The following is a 21,968-nucleotide window of genomic DNA, read 5'->3' as shown; positions in this document are numbered from 1 at the left end:
TATCATCCAAGCCATATGGAAATAGATGCCTTGCAAATAAATTACACAGCAGGAAAGAGCTGCAGTGGCAAGGGGGCAATTGAAAAGAAGCAGCAGAGGCTGATCATAGAAGCTGAGGTTAGCTCTTATCATCCATACCTGTGAAGGTGCAGGTGTTGCTAGTTGTGGTTATATCCGGGGAAGTGTTAACTCAGGTGGTTACTCAAAATGACTAAGTCAGGACAAGGTGAAGATGTGTCGAAATAATTTATTTCATTACACCAAAATTCCCTTGTTTAATTGACACCCTTGTGCTTTTATCTATATTTACAATTTTGTTTTTATGCTTTTGTTATCTTCCTCAAAAGCCGATTTTCCATACTTTCTCTAGACATCAAGATAAAACCCTTAGTTTAAATAACACTATTAGGAGCAGATGTGGCCCAAGTGGTTGAGTGTCCACTTCTCACATTGGAGATCCTGGATTCAGTTGCCTCATGCCTCCTAAAAAATTAAGAAAAACAAACAAGAAAAACAAAAGAAAAAATCAATTCAGTGAAGCCTATGTGGCTCAATGTTTGAGCTCCAGCTTCCCACATATGAGGTCTCTGGTTCAAACCCTGGCCTTGGTACCTCAAACAGACAACAAAAACAACAACAAAAATCCCAAGGGGACTGCACTTCATCAGTCCAACAGTGGTTTATATGGACTAATATCCAGGTAACCCTTCCCAGGAGAACAAAAGGCAAGTCAGCAAAGCCAGCATCAGGTGACCAAGGGTATTGGCTCTTCTAGGTTTGAATTTCCTAGTCTGAAAAGGCAGACTGTGGTCAGCACTCATTTTGTTTTGCTTTAAAAAAAAAAAACTTTCTCCTGAGAAAGGAAAAAAAATCATACTTTCTCTCATTTTTTAAAAGCATCATTACATAAAATTATGGGTTTGCAAAGTAATAAAATTTGACATCCAAATAAAATAGTTTTTCTCCCAGGAATTTCTCAAACTCTTCCTGTGTCATATATGATGCTAACAAATATAAAGCAGGTAATCTAAATTTCAGTTTTGTGACAAAATGCATGTTTTTCCAAAGCTGCACAGAAAGCTCACCTAAACACTTGGGCCCTGAGAGAGTGGGCTTTAGGGAGCAAGCTGGGCACCCCAGCAGCCTCTGGGGCTGAGGTCCAAAAGCAGAACCCCCTGTGAGTGGGAACTGGACCATGAAGGCAGCAGAGAGGCCACAGGAGCCCAGAGGCTTGGTGGGAAATCTCAGTCTCCATTCAGCCATGCTCTGTTTGGCGTTCTCTGCACAAACCAAAGGCACCTGGATCCACTGTGTGAGGAGAGTGATAGAAGCACCTGGGGAAGTGGCTGCCTCCAGGGAGAAGACCAGGCTGGGGGAGCTCTCATTTACCCCCACAGAGCAGGGAAGAGCCTGAGGGTCATAAAGGACCACCTGCTCACAGGGCCTCTATTCTATAAGCACCAAGCTCGAGCCCTTGCCAACCACATCCCTCCAGTATAAACCAATGGTCTCTTTCTGACTGCACTCACCACTGGGGGGGCATTACTACTGCCCATGTGCAGAGAATGGTTTGTCAGGTCAAATCCTCCAAAACTGCAGGTTCTCTGTGTGAAGGTGAGGCAGACAGGAGAGGAGTTACCCCTGAAGTAGCTGGCAGAGCAGCACACCAACCCCAGACCCCACTTGCAGGGTGCCGCTGAGCCACAGATGTGTGTGCAGTTGGAAGTGATGGGGGAGAGGGTGCAGGACTCAGGTTCCCAGGAACCTCTTGCCTAAACCGAGGTCCACAGTGCCCCTGACATACAAACACCATGATCAACACAAAGCTCTCTGCGTATTCTGTGCCCTAAGATTCCCAGTCTTGTCATGACCCAGCCTCCCATTCAACCTCTCTTATGTCAGTGACAAACAAAATAAGGGCTATTTATACAGGGTCATGAGCTCAGCAGTTTTAGGAGAGAAGACAGAAGCCCAATGGCTCCAGAGAGCCTTCTAATGAACTTCTGTGTAGTTTAAATCACTCAGAAAGGAAAAAGTCTATGTTTATTGCAGGCGGACAGGAAGGCTCATTCACTGCCACAACTTTACCAACCTACTTAAATATGACCCTTTTTCTAAACGTGTAAAGGGGAAGAGACCACATTTCCCCAGAAAGAAAAAGTTGGATGAACAACTGTCTTCAACCACACTCTTTAATTTCATCAGGAAATTATTGAAGTTTTATAAGGAAGAAGAACTTCAGTGTCCTTTTAGCTTGTTTCAAACTTCATGGAATGCCTTTATATTAGGTAACATAAGGCAGTAATTTTATATTTCCAGAACTTGATTTGAATGCACTGTTGACTAAAAAACTAAACAAACAATACCTAAAATTCTAAGAAAATAAGTGAAAGCAAAAACACCCTGTTTTTGGAAAAGCTGATTATCTTTTTAAGTAGCTGTAATAAGATGTGAACAGCAGATACATGTTTCTCAAAGGACTATAGTTAATATTATGTATACTAGAACAGCACAATGAATATTAGAAATGCTGCTTATTTAAAATAGGCATGCTTGCTCTAAATACTTTAATTAGCTGACTGAGAAACACCCAGGAAGGGAAATTCCAGACACTGGGCTCCCAGATGTGGACTCAAATCCTCTGTCTGTCCTATGCAGTGTGATGAGGGAAGTGCTTAGACTCAGCTCTGGTTCCCCAGCAGCAACACTTATCATGGACTGAAGACTGGATGGCAGGTGCTCAGTGAGGGCCACTGCACTCAGGACAGCCACCAGTGCCTCCCGACCACTATGACCCTGAAGTTGAGGCTCACTCAATGCCACAGCCATGCAAATGAAGGGCTGGAATTCATTCTGTGAATTTCCACTCTAAAAGCAAAGCACACTGGGGAGGAATGGAAGGGCTGGATGTGGTAGTTTTGTCAAAAGAGGAGCAGGCAGCAGCCTTTCAAGGTGGCAGGTGATGAGGACACCACAGAACCTTCTCCCTCAGCAAACAGCTGCTGCTGCTCTGAATAATTAGGGTGGTTGCAATCTCCAATGGGACATTCCTAATTTATAGCAATTTAATGGGATATCTGACTTCCTTTGTAGTCAATTTGGCTGGACCTCAATCTACTCTGTAAAAAGAGAAAGACTCACATGCAAAAACGTTCACCAAACCACCTAACGAAGCAAATGGTGTTGCACCCACCCTTCAAGGCTGATTTTTAATATTAGCTTTCCCTTCCCACCTTATAAGGTCAAGTAAAGGTTCTCATGTTTACTAAGGCAATGATTTTATTTCAGTTCCTTTCCCCTGACTCGGGCTTCATTGTTGCAGAATTTGAGAGAGGTTCAATTATTTGCATATAGACAGGCCAGGACTCAGGAATGATTTTGAGAAGGAAAAATGGTTTATTGATGGCCAGCCGGACTTGAGAGCTTTTTGTTTGAATCCTGAGCCTTGAACAAGATTTTCAAAATGTCTTTTATACAGAGACAAAAGGCCAAATGGTCCCTTTGTTTCAGTTCTCATAGGCTTGAATTAGCATATATATCTTCCACATCTTAGGTAAGCTTTTAGCATGGACTCCAGACATTCTAGATAAACTTATAACATATTTGGTTTGCATTTCCCCTAAATACTTAAAGTTTATAGACCTTGCATTGTTTAACTGTTTCCTGGGATTGGAGTCGTTGCCATTGTCACTAAGGGCAGGGCTGCAGCCTCTTACCATTCTACACCCACAAGTCAAACAGCTTAGGTTATCTCTGAAGAGACAAAGAGCCTCCCGCCCATAGCCCACATTATTTCCCCCCTTTGCCAAAGTTTAACTTGCTAAGCTTTGGCATAATTATTGTTGGAGCTATGAGGTGGATGGCTGTTTGTTGTTTTGACGATTATTTATTAGTCTTTAGTGCAGCATCCAGGGCTATTTTTAGAAGTTTAGAACTTTTCATTCTGGACAGCAGAATCTTGGGGCAGGGGCCTCCTGCAGTTATTCTGCTGCCACCAGCACTCACGTGGATTTCCAGTCAGTTTCCAGATCCATCTATTACTTTCATTTTACCCTTAAAGAATTTACACCTTTAATTTAAAAGGGGTGCTGAAGGGAGATGATTTCTTTTCTGTAACTGCTTCCTGCTGGCCATGAGCTGTAGTAATTGCCTAACAAGGTGTAAACTTCTTATTTTAACTGGAGGAAGATGCATCAGGCATTCTGTACGAAGCTGGATGAAGTTTTCATATGGTTAATAAGATGTTTACTCTGAAAGAAATAAATTTAATAAAAAATTTGGAATACCCATTTTTAAAAGAGGACATTGGATTACAGAGGTAGACAAAGTTAGGTGCCTATAAAGATGGCATTCCTTCTTAAAAGCTGGTGGGAACAGCATATATATTCTCTTTTAAGTTATTTATCTTTAGAGAGAAATTGCAACAGACACTTAGCTTTGTCTGAATCAAGACACATTCCAAGCTGTTTAATGATTGGCACTCATTTGCTCTGTCAGATGCTCCTGGTGAACTGGCACTCCTTGGGCAACTGGCTTCATTCCGGATTAGAACACTAAATTGGAAATTTTCTTAGTTTTCAGCTGTGGGAGTGATCAGAACTACAGAATAAAGGTTTTTTTATACCTTGCCTTTAATTGTACAATTTCCAGCAATTTTGACTTGTTTAATAGGTGACTCACCATCAGCAAGCAAGCCTCACCTTTGCTACACAGTAGAGTACAGCAGAATATAGTTAAGTTGACTGAGCCTGGCTGAGACTGCCACCCCATTCTACAGACATGTTTACTAACTGTTTAGAAAATGAATTCACTAAGAATTTAACATGTCCAATATACTTTCACATTTGATCTAAAACAGAAAAGATAACGTTATAATTATTAGGCATACATTTAGCACAGGATAAGAGTATAGCACTTAATATTAATTAATGTATTATTACTTAATACAAAGGATTTAGAGTTGCAATTAATAGTTTTAAGTTTCAGGTTTGTAATACTTTACATGTTATCTCTCCATGAGAGCAGGCCATAATGCCAATTGTGTTTAAGTTTCACTTACAGTATCCTGGTATCATAGCTCCACTTAGCATGTTTTTCAATGCAGTGAGCAAGTCACAGCATCCTTGATCTTAGAGAGATTTTCCAGTATTCTACTAGCCTGGTGCATAGTGCTCTCTGGCACTATGGAACAGTGCCAGTCTGGAGGCGATATCCATTGTACACTTGGCTGTACCGAGTCATTATTGGCTGCTGCAGGAGCTTGAAACTGCAACGTAGTTTCCATTGACTTTAGGAGCAGAACCAGAGGCTGAGATAGCAAATATTTTAATTGAGGAGTTAGTGAGCAGCCTAGCCAATAACTCACATGGAGAGGCAAAATGCAATGTATACAAGGCCTGGTTTGAATGCACAAGAGTTTGATAATGTTAACGTTTATTCTTTGTTTTTATATATATATTTTAAACAATTTAATGCAACACATCATATATTAAACGACTGTTTACTTACACAATTTTACCATGAAGATAACAGTAGGTACTTTACTTTAGTAATAGAGGGCAAAAAATTATTTTTCATTGTTAAAATGAAAACAGAAGATTTCCAATAGAATTAAGATAACTTTTTATTACCATTTACTTAAATATGTACCTTGCTGTGGCCTTCAGACAGGTTTTATTATTACGAAGTTATTTTTTGCAACCAATACCAATCTAAGTTTTAGTTAACAATGACTTTTAGAACTAGAACTATTTAAACGTTTTTAGTTTGGAAGATGTTTTACAAACTTTATAATTTACTATAACCACATTGACTAGCCACCTCATGTTTAAATAAACTTATTAAATTACAATTACCAAGAGTGTGTGGCAAGATGGTGGCTGCGTGAGCTTGCCTGGTAGTGTCTCTGTAGGGGGCGGCTGGGCAGCGTTGAAGGCTCTTTAGGACCGCGCTGTTTCGGGGATTTTTGCTGGTTGGAAGGTGTCTGGACGTCAATTCAGTGGGAAGGTAACAGAGAGGATACATCTATAATATATAAACGGAGGTCCCAGCTGGGCGCGGGAAGTTCCCTCCTTGGGTGGGCGGAGCCACGGTAGCGGGCGCTCTTGCAGCTCCGGAGCCGCGGCGGCCAGGGGTTTTTGTTTTTTTTTTTCCTCTTTCTGGAGGCTTTGCAGTGCTGAGAAATTCGCGGATACTGGCCTGGCTGGTGAGGGATTGTTGGGACAAGACTCCTTAGCAGATTGATTTGGGGAGACAGACGGTGTTTTCTTGTGAAGTGGGGGACGTTTTGGTCGCCGGACAGGGGGGGAAGCGCTTCTGCCTGGAGCCCCATCCCCACAGGTCCGGCTGCAGATCTGCAACAGAATTGGATTTTGAGCAATAAGGGGATACAATTGGGAGACTGTTGTAGGGTGCAGTGAGGGAGGAGGACACGTCTGGAAGCTGATTGGGGAATATTTTGCGAAGTTTGGGATTTCAGAACTTAGAGTCTGTTTTCCGCGTTTCCAGCTGAAGCCCACCCCACCTGGTGGGGCTTGGGATCTGGGTCATTGAACTGGCCGTGGTGTAGAGGCGCCCTCAAGTGGCCATTGCGTGGGAGCACAGGGAGTGAGCTGTCCAAAGGCTGATACCCTGAGGTGTAGGTGAATTTCAGGGATCAGACAGTCAATATAGAATTCGCGGATCTGGCTTCCCCCACGGGGCTGGCCCCCAGCTACGGGGATCCCTGAGGGCTGTGTTGCACTGCGGGGCTCCTAAGCTTTCCGTGGACCAGATTTGAGGGTGCCAGGTCTGGGTCCCCTGGACTGGCGGTCCACACCCCAGACTCACACCTCTTGAGTCTTCAGTGTCTCAGACTTTCCACCCCTGAATCCATCACGCTCTGGGGTCTACCTGGGATCCTTGAGTGCTCTGGACCTTAACCTTTGTGTTTTATCTATATTGGTTCATATTGTTTTGTTTTTATTTTCACTTTATCTTATTTTTTACTCTGTTTGACGCCCTGATTGCTAATATTGCATTATCCCCTAGTCTTTTCTCCTAGCGTGTCCCCCAAAGTCCTTTTTTTTTTTTTTTTACAGTTATTTAGGGGTTTTTTTGGTTGTTGTTTTAGATAGTGTTGCAATTGTGACACGTGTATACCTGTATCACTCTTCCCCCTATCTGTTCCCCACCGTTTGCTTATCCTCTTTTTCTTTCTTCCTTTCTTCTTGTCTTTCTTTTTTTCTTTATTATAATTAGTTTTTTTTTCGGTTTTCTCTTTCCCTCTTGTCCCTCATTTTCCACTTATTTTATTTTAATTCAAGTACACAATAGGTGCTACAGGGAACACCTCACATTTGCTGGGTTTTCCCATCCTCCACTGCCTCATTTTTGTGTGAACTGATTTAGGTTACCTACACTATCCCCCTTCCCCTGCATCTTGATATCCACTATCATCTACTGTCTCTACTATATTCCACCCCCCACCTCCCATTCTTTGACCCACAAAGTGTCTAACTCTTAATTTCTAATACCTTTGTTCTGTTTTCTGTCTATTATCCACTCTTGAAACTATTACCTTTCTTTTCTTTTTCCCTCTCTCATGAAAACAATAGCTTTGTAGTTCATACCATATTCCGCCCATATTCAGTCATCTACTTCATAAAAGGTACTCTACCTACAGCTATAACTCTATACAATCTACATGAATCTAACCTCCATCCTCCCAGATCTCATATTCTTGCTTTGTTAACATACATTACTAATACTACTTTACACTTTTCCCTTGCTGACACAATTGCCTTTCCCCAACACTAATACTTTCTTCTAAAGTGAACTTAACCAACAACAAGTAACTTGAATAAGAAGAAAAAAGTGACAAAAAGAAGATATAACACCTATGCAAAAATAACAACTAATTAACCTCCAAAAGCAGACAAAGAAGCTAAGGAACTGATTAAATTCGTCAAAATAAAGAGATGACCAGAAAGCAACAAAAATCTACAAACCAAACCAATAATCAGGAAAACATGACTGAATCCAATCAACAAACCAATAATCACGAAGGGGAGCAAAACTTGGCACAAGCAATGAAAGAACTCAGCACATTTATCACCGACAAATTTGATGCAGTAATGAAAGAGGTTAACAACATGAAGACATCACTTGGAGGGGAAATTGCAGACATACGCAAAAACATAACAGATATGATGGGAATGAACACCACAGTTCAAGAAATCAAAAATACACTTGCAGCAAATATCAGCAGACTAGAAGAGACAGAGCAGAGAATTAGTGATGTGGAAGACAGTACATCAGAAATCAAACAGATAGTAGAAGGGGTCAATAAGAAGATAGAAAAAATCCAATTAGGATTTAGGGACCTGAATGACAATGCAAAACGCTCAAACATACGTATTATAGGCATTCCAGAAGGTGAAGAGAAGGGAAAGGGGTCAGAAGGAGTGTTGCAGGAAATAATGGCTGAAAACTTCCCAAATCTACTGAAAGAGACAGATGTACATATCCAAGAAGCACAGCGCACTCCACAAGTCATAAACCCCAACAGGCCCACCCCAAGACATATACTTATCAAATTATCCAAAGCTCAAGACAAAGAGAAAATCCTAAAAGCAGCAAGAGAAAAGAAAACCATCACATACAAGGGAAGCTCAATTAGATTAAGTGCTGATTTCTCTTCTGAAACCATGGAGGCAAGAAGACAGTGGTATGATATAGTCAAGGTACTAAAGGAAAAAAACTTCCAACCAAGAATACTCTATCCAGCTAAACTAGCATTCAAACATGAAGGAGAGTTCAAAATATTCACAGACAAACAGAAACTGAAAGAGTATACCAACAAGAAACCTCCCCTTCAAGAAATTCTAAAGGGAGTTCTGCAGGAAGAAAGGGAAAAACAGGAAAGGCAAAGTTGGAGGAGAGTATAAGACCAACAACAACAACAAAAAAGACAAAAAAATATATACAAACAAAATATGACAAACACAAATCCAATCAAAATATGGCTAACACAAATAATTCCTTGATAGTAATAACACTGAATGTCAACGGATTAAACTCACCTATCAAAAGATTCAGACTGGGACATTGGATAAGGAAATATGACCCATCCATATGCTGTCTACACGAGACACATCTTAGACCCAGAGACGCATGGAGATTGAAAGTGAATGGCTAGAAAACAATCATACAAGCTAACAATAACCAAAAAAAGGCAGGAGTAGCTATATTAATATCAGACAAAATAGACTTTAAATGTGAAACAATTGTGAGAGACAAAGAAGGATACTACATTTTAGTGAAAGGGAAAATCTGTCAAGAAGATCGAACAATCATAAATATCTATGCCCCTAACAAGGGTGCCTCTAAATATGTCAGGCAAACGCTGGAAAAACTAAGTGAAAGAATAGATACATCTATACTTATAGTGGGGGATTTTAATACACCACTATCAACTCTGGACAGAACATCTCAAAAGAGAATCACCAAAGAAACAAAACATCTGAATAGTATATTAGAGGAGCTCGATCTAATAGACATATATAGATCGCTACACCCAAACACAGCAGGATATACATTTTTCTCAAGCGCACATGGATCATTCTCCAAGATAGATCATATGCTAGGCCACAAAGAAAGGCTGAACGAATTCAGAAAGATTGAAATCATACAAAACATTATCTCTGACCACAGCGGAGTCAAGCTGGAGATTTGCAAGGGACAGAAGCCCAGATTTCACACCACGATTTGGAAATTAAACAGCACACTCTTAGAAAAACAGTGGGTCAAAGAGGAAATCTCAAAAGAAATCAATGACTACCTTGAAACAAATGATAATGATAACACAACATACCAAAATTTATGGGATGCAGCAAAAGCAGTACTGAGAGGGAAGTTTATAGCCATAAATTCATATATCAAAAAAGAAGAAAGAGCAAAAATTGAAGAACTAACTGCACATATGAAGGAATTAGAAAAACAACAACAAAGCAACCCAACAGGAAGAAGAAGGAAGGAAATAACAAAGATAAGAGCAGAACTAAATGAAATAGAAAATAAGAAAGCACTTGAACAGATAAACAAGACCAAGAGCTGGTTTTTTGAGAAGATTAACAAAATTGACAAACCTTTAGCAACACTAACAAAGAAAAAAAGAGAAAAGATGCAAATACACAAAATAAGAAATGAGAAAGGCGATATCACCACTGACCCCACAGAAATAAAGACTATCATAAGAGGATATTTTGAAAAACTATATTCCAACAAAAATGACAATCTAGAGGAAATGGACAAATTCCTAGAAACACATAAGCAGCCCATATTGACGAAAGAAGAAATTGATGATCTTAACAAAACAATCACAAGCAGAGAGATAGAATTGGTTATCAAAAATCTCCCAACTAAGAAGAGCCCAGGGCCAGATGGCTTCACAGGTGAATTCTACAATACATTCCGGAAAGAACTGACACCAATCCTGCTGAAACTATTCCAAAACATTGAAATGGAAAGAACATTACCCAACTCCTTCTATGATGCCAACATTACCCTAGTACCAAAGCCAAACAAAGACATCACAAGAAAGGAAAATTACAGACCAATTTCTCTAATGAACCTAGACGCAAAAATACTTAACAAAATACTTGCTAATCGTATTCAACAACACATTAAACGTATTATACACCACGACCAAGTGGGATTCATCCCAGGTATGCAAGGATGGTTCAACATAAGAAAATCAATCAACATAATACACCATATAAACAGATTGAAGGAAAAAAATCACATGATTATATCTATTGATGCAGAAAAAGCATTTGACAAAATACAGCACCCTTTCTTGATAAAAACACTCCAAAAGATTGGAATACAAGGGAATTTTTTGAACATGATAAAGAGTATATATGAAAAACCTAAAGCCAATATTGTTTACAATGGAGAAATCCTAGACTCCTTCCCTCTAAACTCAGGAACAAGACAAGGATGCCCACTGTCTCCACTCCTATTTAATATTGTCTTAGAAGTACTTGCACGAGCACTGAGGCAAGAACCAGAAATAAAAGGCATTCAAATTGGAAAGGAAGAAGTCAAAATTTCATTATTTGCAGATGACATGATCCTATACATAGAAAACCCTGAGAGATCTACAACGAAGATTCTAGAACTCATAAATGAGTTTAGTAAAGTCGCAGGTTATAAGATCAATGCGCAAAAATCAGTAGCATTTCTGTACACCAATAATGAGCAAGATCAGGAGGAAATCAAGAAACAAATACCATTCACAATAGTAAATAAAAAAATCAAATACTTAGGAATAAATTTAACTAAAGAGGTAAAGAACTTATACAACGAGAATTATACAAGATTGTTCAAGGAAATCAAAGAAGACCTAAATAAATGGAAGACTATTCCTTGTTCATGGATAGGAAGACTGAACATTATTAAGATGTCTATCCTACCAAAACTGATCTACACATTCAATGCAATCCCAATAAAAATCAACGCAGCCTTCTTTAAGGAACTAGAAAAACTAACTATGAAATTTATTTGGAAAGGAAAGAGACCCCGAATACCCAAAGACATACTGAAAAAGAAAAACGAAATTGGAGGAATCACACTACCTGACTTCAAAACATACTATAAAGCTACGGTGGTGAAAACAGCATGGTATTGGCATAAGGAGAGACACATAGACCAATGGAATCGAATTGAAAGCTCTGATATAGAACCTCACATATACAGCCACATAATATTCGATAAAGCCACCAAACCCTCTCAATTGGGAGAGAGTTGCCTATTCAACAAATGGTGTCTGGAGAACTGGATAGCCATATGTAGAAGAATGAAAGAAGATTACCATCTCACACCTTATACAAAGATCAACTCAAGATGGATCAAAGACCTAAATATAAGAGCCAAGACCATAAAAACCTTAGAAAGCAGTGTAGGGAAACATCTACAGGACCTTGTAATAGGAAATGGATTTATGAATATCTCACCAAAAGCACGAGCAGCAAAAGAACTAATAGATAAATGGGACTTCCTCAAAATTAAAGCCTTCTGCACCTCAAAGGAGTTTGTCAAGAAAGTAAAAAGGGAGCCCACACAGTGGGAGAAAATATTTGGCAATCATATATCTGATAAGAAACTTATAACTTGCATATATAAAGAACTCCTATATCTTGAAAATAAAAAGATAAACAACCCATTTAAAAAATGGGAAAAAGACTTAAACAGACACTTCTCCGAAGAAGAAATACAAATGGCAAGAAAGCACATGAAAAAATGTTCCAAATCTCTAGCTATCAGGGAAATGCAAATCAAAACTACAATGAGATACCATCTTACACCCATAAGATAGGCAGCTATGAAAAAAACAGAAGAATACAAGTGCTGGAGAGGATGTGAAGGAAGGGGAACACTCATCCACTGCTGGTGGGAATGCGGAAGGATCCAACCATTCTGGAGGACAGTATGGCGGTTTCTCAAAAAACTAGCCATAGACTTGCCATATGACCCAGCAATACCACTGCTGGGTATATACCCAGCAGAACTGAAAACAAGGACACAAACCGATATATGTACACCAATGTTCATAGCAGCATTGTTCACTATTGCCAAAAGTTGGAATCAACCCAAATGCCCATCAACAGATGAGTGGATCAATAAAATGTGGTATATACACACAATGGAATACTACTCGGCTGTAAGAACAAACACACTACAAACACATGTGATAACATGGATGAATCTTGAGAACCTTATGTTGAGTGAAGCAACCCAGACATTGAAGGACAAATACTACATGACCTCAATGATATGAAATAAACAAGCTGCCCTAGATAGCAAGAGACTGAACGATAGGCTTACAGGAAATCGGAGGGTGGAGGAAGGATATGAGCCGATGTCTGCAGGGGTGGAATTTAAGACGAGATGGTGGTAAGTATGATCACAAAGAAGAGATAAAATGGGGGCAAGGGGTTGCCTTTGGTTGGGGCTTTACGGGTTTGAGGGTGGCTGGGGAGGGATGGTTGGGTAACGTTGCCCAAAAGTGGGGGGAGGGAGGGGGAGCATACGAACACAAGAGAGGGTCAGGAGGTGGTGGAGAGTAAAATGCCGAGAAAATCATATCAAAATATAATAAAGAGGGTTACCTGTTTAGAATGCTCGGAGGGGAGGGTCTGATGCAGGACGGGCTCCTGGGGAATGCCTAAATGCTCATTCTGCCAGAGTGGGTGACACCATGGGGTAGAATCCCAAGTAGTGAGAGTGGGGGTGGACCCACATCCTGGGGAGGACTAATGCCACCAAATAGAGGGAACTGTATCCCTCGAGAGAAAGGGTGGCTCCCAGGGCATTGGGGCAGTTGAGCAAGTTAGGCCCTGAACACTATTCCATCTATTTCTGGAAGTGGCTCCTCAGGAAACGGAGGTTGGCTGTCACTGTGGGCACCAAGGTGGAAGGGAAAATGGACGTTAAATGTGTGGAACCAAAGTAAAAGGGGGGCAAGAGAGGAGTTTTTTGAGAGTACACAAGGATGAATATAAAACATGTAATATTACACCATAACATATAGGAGATGACAGACTGATAATGTAAACCATAATGTAAAACATAGGATAACTAAAAATGTAAAGAACTGTGTATCCTAAAGTATGCACCATAATGTAAGCACAGATATTACCTTGTTAGAAAGCTAATATCTCAGACTCTGTACATCACCTTAAGTAAATATGATGTGAATAGGGTGTAAGAGTATCGCTGTGGAAGGAAAAAGGTTTTGTGGTGGATGTATGGGAGTGCTGTATATTATATATATGCATTGCTGTGGTCTAGGACTCCTGTGAAGAAATGCTGAATAATTAGGGGGGGGGGGGGAAAAAAAAGGATAGGATGTGGAATTTTTTCAAGTCAACATTCTTTATCTAAGTTCTTTATCTAACTTTATCCAAGTTCTTTATCTATCCTTTAAACCCATCGCTATATGCCATTCCCTAGTAAGGGACCATGACATTATATTGGGCTTCAAATTTCGGGGAGCTCTGGACCACAGAGTGTCTCAACAATGGCAATGGAGGGATACTGGTATGGGATACCAATGACAGGTGATATATGGCTGACAGGGAGCTGTACAGAACATATATCCAGGGGGCATCGTAATGATTGGATATACTCATAGTGGCAACAATTAAAAACCACAGCAGGGGGGGTACTGGGTTCCTGGCCAGTGGTGCTCTGTCGTGGTCCCTAGGGGAGCAGCGACAGTCTCCCAGGTACAGCGGCGGGGACCTGGAGGGAGTGAGGGCTCAACAGTGAGCCCCTGATGCTAATGACTATGCTTGTGAGCTGATAAACCTAAAATAAGAACAAGGCCTAGAGCAACATTGTGCCTGGGAATTTCCTCCTGTCAGCCTTCATGTTACTCAAATGTGGCCAGTCTCGAAGCCAAACTCAGCATGTAAATGCAATGCCTTCCCTCCAGCGTGGGACATGACACCCAGGGACGAGCCTCCCTGGCAACGAGGGACCACTATCAAATACTAACTGATGATGCAACTGGAAAAGGACCTTATATGGAAGGTTCAATGCGGATCAGCAGAATATCCATGTCTACATAAAATAACATGACTTTAAAATGCTGTTTGACCTAAAGTAAGGGGGAAATGGAAAGGAGAAATGAGTTTATATGGCTACGAGTTTCTAAAAAAGAGTCTGGAGGCTGGCAGAAGGATTGCCCTCATGCACAACTGAGCAGAGTCAGAGAGACAGATAAAGCAGATACAACCCCCAGATATTGGTTCCTTTGAAGGCTAAAGAGACCCATGAGAGTTATGGCCATGGCCGATGGGGTTAACTACCAGGGCAGATGGCCCCTCATTGGAAATGGTGTTTATGTGTGATGAATCTGGACTCAGATGGGATCTCCCTTCATAAGACTTTCATGCTAATGTGCTGGAGGTGCAGTTAACGTTGGGATTTAAGATATATTTAGGGGATTTGAATCTCTGGACTGACAATGTGATAGCCAGGTCCTGAGCCTCAACAGACTCCAGCACCTACAATCTGATTTATTGGACTTACCACACTCAGCTAAGGTGGAGTTGAAGAAGGACAATCACCACACCATGGAGCCTAGAGTGATTACAACTGAAAATGGGAGGATTGCATCCAGCATCCATGTGGAATTTGAGCCTCCTCTTGACATAGAGGTACAATGGACACAACCAATCCAATGTCCACATAGAAGAGGTGATATTGGATTGAGAAAAGTGGACATGGTGGACGATGGGTATGGGGAAAGGCAGGAAGAGATGAGAGGTGGAGCTGTCTTTGGGACATGGAGCTGCCCTGGATGGTGCTTCAGAGGCAATCACTGGACATTGTAAATCCTCACAGGGCCCACTGGATGGAATGGAGGAGAGTATGGGCCATGATGTGGACCATTGACTATGAGGTGCAGAGGTGCCCAAAGATGTACTTACCAAATCCAATGGATGTGTCATGATGATGGGAATGAGTGTTTTGGGGGGGGAGGGGGGGTGGGGGAGTGGGGTTGAATGGGACCTCACATATATATTTTTGATGTAATATTATTACAAAGTCAATAAAAAAAAATAAAAATAAAAATAAAAATAAAAAAAATAAAAAATAAAAAAATAAATTACAATTACCAACCAAAGATATTTACTCTATTTATTTAAGAGAGTATATCTACAATTTTATCCTTTAGCCTAATTTCACCAATGTGAACTTATAATTTTATTACTCTAAAGATTTAATACATATAATGTTAATTTAGTTTATAAATTAACTATGGGAGTTTACACTCAAGTTAAATAAAATTGAAACTATTATAGTTTATGCAAGGAATGTTCTCTTTTTCTCTTACAGGAAGCTAAAAACTTCTTTTCTTTAAGTTATGAAAATGAATAATTTAAAAGCATACTGACTACCAGGTTTTAAAACACATTACACAATTACTTAATTTGTTTAATCATAATCCAGGAAAGATCTCTCCATAGTTTTCATGGACTCTTCTTTTACTTACTGAAATTTGTTAATAGAGCCACTAATTACCTTTATTTTGTTGGAAAGAAATCTTCTGGAAGAAAATAAGGCTCACCAGATTGTGGAGAAAAAAATAATTTATTCTCAATCTTGCAAGAAGGGGCACAGAGCCAGATATGGGTGGTGCCTCGAACAAAGAAAAATGACACAATTTATACCCCTAAGCCTAGCACACAAGCTCTTCCTGTTTCTCCATAGATTGGATACTTCAGAAGTTACAGTTTATCTGAGAAGATCTAACTTTCTTGTGCAAAAGTTTGTGATTTAACTGCTTCCTCTATCACATTTTAACCATTTTAGTTTTTACCTGTTCCCCTTTGTTAACTAAGGAATAGAATTTAGTGCTGAAATGGCACCGACCTAGCTCCTTCTTGGGCAACATTTCACTGCCCATAGGACTGGCCTAAGCTGGTTTCCTCCACTGCTGTCCAACCTGGGAGTGGGAGACTGAGGCAGCAGGCCACCAGGTTATACCAATCAACATTTTTTTTCCTTTATGTGAAAACTAACCTAATTTTTTTTTTTTACATTTCATGGCTGGTAAAAGGTTTAAACTGGGAAATTACAGGGCAAACTGATTCTTAATTCCCTAGCCTAGTAGATAGGTTTAATCTGCCACACCTAGTCTTGCCTTTAAAGCTCTTGCAAAGGAGGCCCTTTCCCAATTGTTTCTATAATCAGATTTCTATATGACTTTTTCATCCTGCTTAGTTTAATTCAGGCTTTAAGAATATTTACATATATAACTGCATATTTAATTTTTAACAATTTGAATAGAGCTCTTTTAAGAATTTTCATTTGTTAATTTGATATTATTGATGTATGAAGACATACACTGAGCACTGGGCAGACAAAGAGTTAGACACAGAAACACAACTCATTGATATTACTTATAATTTGCATTATTTTATATACTGTTTAGCTTAATTTGGGGTCCAGAAATATATATTACTTATATAACTGCATATTTAACCTCAACAATTTGAGCAAATAGGCAGACATGAATAGTTTGACACAAAAACATAACTTTAGTTACCTTAAACTTATAATTTTTACAAAGCAAGTGTGACTGCAAAACATTTCAAAGACTCCTGAAACTTTTCTTAATTTGTACTATGACTGTGCAGTTTTACACTATGACCATGAAGTTTTACACAAGAATTTTCTTTCTTAATTAATGGATTGTAACTAAAATGTTCTCAATGCTTTAGCACCATTTTGTTTTAGAACTTTATATTTTACTTTGAAATTAGCAGAATTTTGGAGAAGCAACAAGATTAATTTTATATATATTTACTGAAGCTATTTGAAGCCTCAGGGCACAGACTGGTTTCTCTCCTGAATTGCCACTCTTAGGAACATTGACCATCAAGGCAGGAGACTTCTCCCCCTCCACCCACCTTTTTGATTTTGGAGATAAAACTCCAGTGGTCATTTAACCTTATTCTATCAGGCAGCAATTTATTTAGTTTACACTTTAATTCATGAGAGAAATGATTACTAATACCAGGACAGGAGACAGTGATGTCCCAGATCTTCTCTGGCCTGTAGGGGCAAAAGCTATTATGAAATAACCATAGGCAAAGGCAAGGGGTGAGGTTAGGCTTGAAGTAACCATAAATAAAGGAAAGTTTAGTTTAGAATTTACACTTAAATAATAGTTTCAGGCTAAATTCACTCAGCTATAATTTCAGTTATTATCTTTTCACTGTTTTATAATATAAATGCATTTATAAATGATTTTAACTCTTAGTTACAGTTTTTATTAATTTTTTAAAAACCTGTTAATTTTATAACACTTTTAAACACTTTTCATTTGACTTATAACATATTAAATGAACTTAACCATTACTTTAATTTTTCTTTTAAGGTAAAATAAATCTCTTGCAGTTAGTTTGAAATAAGCTACTTTTCAGGATTTCTAGAACATAATGTTCTTTTAAAAGAGATAAGACCCTTCTTCAAACACTGAGGAAATGATGAGGTTAAAGCACAAGAAGCTATTTTGATAAAACAGATTTTCTTTGTATACTGCTCTTACTCAATTTTAATCATAAAAGTTTCCTTCCACAAACCTTCTACACTTTCAGTATTCATTCAGGTTTTGTCCCACACTCTACTCTTTCCAATAATCAATCATTTTATCTTAGGACAAACTCATCTTCTGTTTCCTTAACAATAAAAACACATTCCATATATCCCACATACTAAGTTATCAGGCAAACTTCTTACAACATATAATTGTCATTAATATTAAACAAGCTTGTTAAAATAATGAACTTTTCTTTGCTTTTAATACTTAGTAGCATGTAATACCAGAAACAGTTTTTTTTTGGATGCAAGTTGGCAGGGAAGGCTGGTATTATCAATTCAGTTTTTGTTTAATAATGATTTTCTGCAATTAGCCATTTAAATACCTTAATTTAAACAATGCTTTGTTAAAACTTTTATAACTATTTATACTTTTAAGACAAATTTTACCTTCACAGAACACATTCTCTTACTTAAAGTTACTACAATACCTTCTAAGTACGTGGGCAGAATGCAAACGTATTTTGGCTTTGACACCCTATGGAGGGAACTTTACTGCATTTATTCTGATTCTGCCTTTCACCACCTTCACTTCCCCCCTTCCAGGCAGTCGGGTGCACAACAATTAAACAGGAATGTGGCTTATGAATAGAAGGTGTGGACTCACTGGAAAGGGGCAAGCCCCTCTCCCCTTTCCAGCTTTCAGCCAAAATGGGCAGACAGAACCTACTCAAATTCGCAACTCTCCCGGGGGCCGAGTCACTCTGACTGGGGCAGCCCCAACAAACTTGGGTGTGTGGCGCAGACACAGATGGCCTTCAAGCCCCAGCAAAGGGGCAGACCAGAAACAAGACAGCAGAGCATGCACAAACATCTAGACTCCACAAACATCCAGACTCCTCAGTTTTGCCCCATAATCATTTCACCCCCTTGCCAATTAAAAGGGAGAGTTCTACCTCTACTGCATTCTACTTTACATAATGACACAACTCCAACAGTAGCATTGAGCTGACATAGAAGCACAAAGGTCACTAATCTGACCCACAAGTTCTATATATATATTTTCAGCATGGCTGCCCCCACAGCCATCACAAACCTTAGAACACTTAACATTTGGTATAAAGTGAATTCATTCACAATTTAGCACTATATCAAAAGATTTCAGCTAGACTTTTTCCACTGTTTAACTTTACACCCAGACTAAGCTCCACTAGAAAAGCCAATCCATTGTCCTGTAACCAAGTTTTTTTTTATCTAGACCAATTTCCAGGACATTAGGACTCGAACCTATAAATAGCCCTTCCTATGAAAATCAAGACTCACTCCTTTAGTGGATGTGAGACCAGTACCAGCTTTTAACATGCAGTTAGACAAACCTAAAACACAAGGGCTTTTCCCCAGTTTTTCTCCTTTTCCCAGGCCTAGAGAGAATGGCTTCCCCCCAATTTTCTGGGGCTACTAGGGTTCTCTCTGGAGGTGATCAGCCTCCCCTTCCTGGCAATAAAGCTAGGGCTTTCCAGACTGTGCTCACCCAGGGAGTCTTACCTTCTTCCATGTTCAGAAGTTCTTTTTCATTCCCAGAATCTCTCTTCAGACCTTCTATTGCCCTCAATTTTTGTCAGGAAGATTCTGGTGGAGCCCCCATCTTTTCTGGATTAAATTTATCCAGGGGCACCAGATTTGGGGTTCACCTGAGTCCTCCTGGCTTCCTTGGGGATTTGGAAGGGGCAGCAAAATGCTACTGTCTCTGGCCTTCATTTGCTGTCCCACCAGACTCGCCAAAAATGTTGCAGAATTTGAGAGAGGTTCAATTATTTGTGTATAGAGAGGCCAGGACTCAGGAATGATTCTGAGAAGGAAAAATGGTTTATTGATGGCCGGCTGGACTCGGGAGCTTTTTGTTTGTCTTTTATACAGAGATGAAAGGCCAAATGGTCCCTTTTTTTCAGTTCTCAATAGGCTTGAATTAGCATATATATCTTCCACATCTTTAGCATGGACTCCAGACATTCTAGATAAGCTTTCAACATATTTGGTTTGCATTACCCCTAAATACTTAAAGTTTATAGACCTTGCATTGTTTAACTGTTTCCTGGGATTGGAGTCATTGCCATTGTCACTAAGGGCAGGACTGCAGCCTCTTACCGTTCTACACCCACAAGTCAAACAGCTTAGGTTATCTCTGAAGAGACAAAGAGCCTCCCACCCCATAGCCCACATCATCATGACAGTGTGGGTTCCAGATGCCACACTTGGTAGCATCTGCACATCCTTCTTTAACCAGCAGCAGCTTCACAAGACTGGAGCCCAGCTTGTTATTTCTAATGCACATGAAATAGCTGATAAAGAATTTATGAGGAAACTATGACTGCAATAAGTTAAGCACACATTTAAGTTTCTAAATTCCTGCTGTATGCATTTATTCTTAAAATTGAAAGCTTAAATCTAAGAATGGACTGGTTTTCTTAAATACCAACTAAGACCTCATCCTAAGATAAGATAAGCTATCTGGAACAATTTTTCTTTCAATCAGTGGGGGATTGACAAGGAGTATAACAATAAATAGTCATCAAACTAATCTCCAACTTTTCTGTAATACCACATAGTTCTTGAAGCAGCACTCTTAAATGGAGAAAATAGCTTGTAAACATTAAAGAAAAATAACCCAATCTTTGATTTTGTGATATAAATGAAGTTATGTACTCCTTGCATCTTCTGTACAATTATAGAAATGTTTCAGCCATACTTGTGGAGAGGGCAGCTAGTAAGTGGAATATGCCATGCAGTTGCCATGCATGTCTCTTCCCCCAAACAAAAATTTAATGACCAAATAAAATAAAGACAAGTGACACATCCAGTGTGTATGAGGCATTATCATTTCCCTGAGGTTTCATTAAGAAAATATGGCATTTTTAGAAGACAAAAAGATCAAGGTTGAAGAATAAAGGACAGCTTTTGGTAAAATGAAGGAAATATATGAAAAGGAGAATGCAAAAGAACTTTAGAAATAAATAGAGCAAAGAAAATAATCCTAACCCCCTGAAAAACGACAAGAAAAATGTCTCATTTCTCAGTAAAACATTGTTTTACATTACTTTCTCTGGATAATTAGAAAATTTAATGTTGTTTTCCTTATTGTACAGTAAAGAAATGTGCACAAATATAATTGAACACTGAACACATTTCAGCAAGTGCTAATGTGCCCAGTGCTGCCCTAAATTCATAGTACCTTAAAAATATTTAGACTTGGGCTGAGATTTGTGGCAGAGATTACATACATTGCTATCATTATGGGGCAAAATAAATATTTTCTTTTTAAAAATGGTGCTTGAAAACAACCTTGTCTAATGTCTACATGATGCCTGTGGAATCAGCTCCTGACCCCCATGTTAGCACAAATCTGAAAAAAGAACTTTCAGGGGGAAGTTCTTGATGAAGTTACATTGTGAGAAATGATGACATATGCAGTCTATTATTTAGGTATCATATTGATAATGTATCATCTTATGTTGTGAACCTACATATATCATGAATACCATGAGGGTCATATGAACAACTGAATGTACTCAATTTGGGAAAATTGTCAGTGTCACATAATTTAAACCCACAAGGTTGGTTAGCCAATGAGGGAAGTGGGCTGTTTTATCATGGCCATGAGCTGGGAAGACACTGGTGTGCTGAGCCTGTACCGAGTCTGGCCATGGTATATTATACAGAACAGATACAAGGCTGACTGAGCAAGAAAGAGAATTGTCATTTCAGCACAGAAACAAAACCCAAACAAAAAATACCATGCTAGAAAGGAAGAGAAAACTTTTGCTACATAGTAATATTATTAAAAGAGCCACAAGATTCCTTTTTAGAATCTTTTA

Source organism: Dasypus novemcinctus, unplaced genomic scaffold (assembly GCF_030445035.2).
Source record: "Dasypus novemcinctus isolate mDasNov1 unplaced genomic scaffold, mDasNov1.1.hap2 scaffold_208, whole genome shotgun sequence".
Taxonomy (NCBI): domain Eukaryota; kingdom Metazoa; phylum Chordata; class Mammalia; order Cingulata; family Dasypodidae; genus Dasypus; species Dasypus novemcinctus.
Note: the sequence above shows the minus strand (reverse complement) of the source record.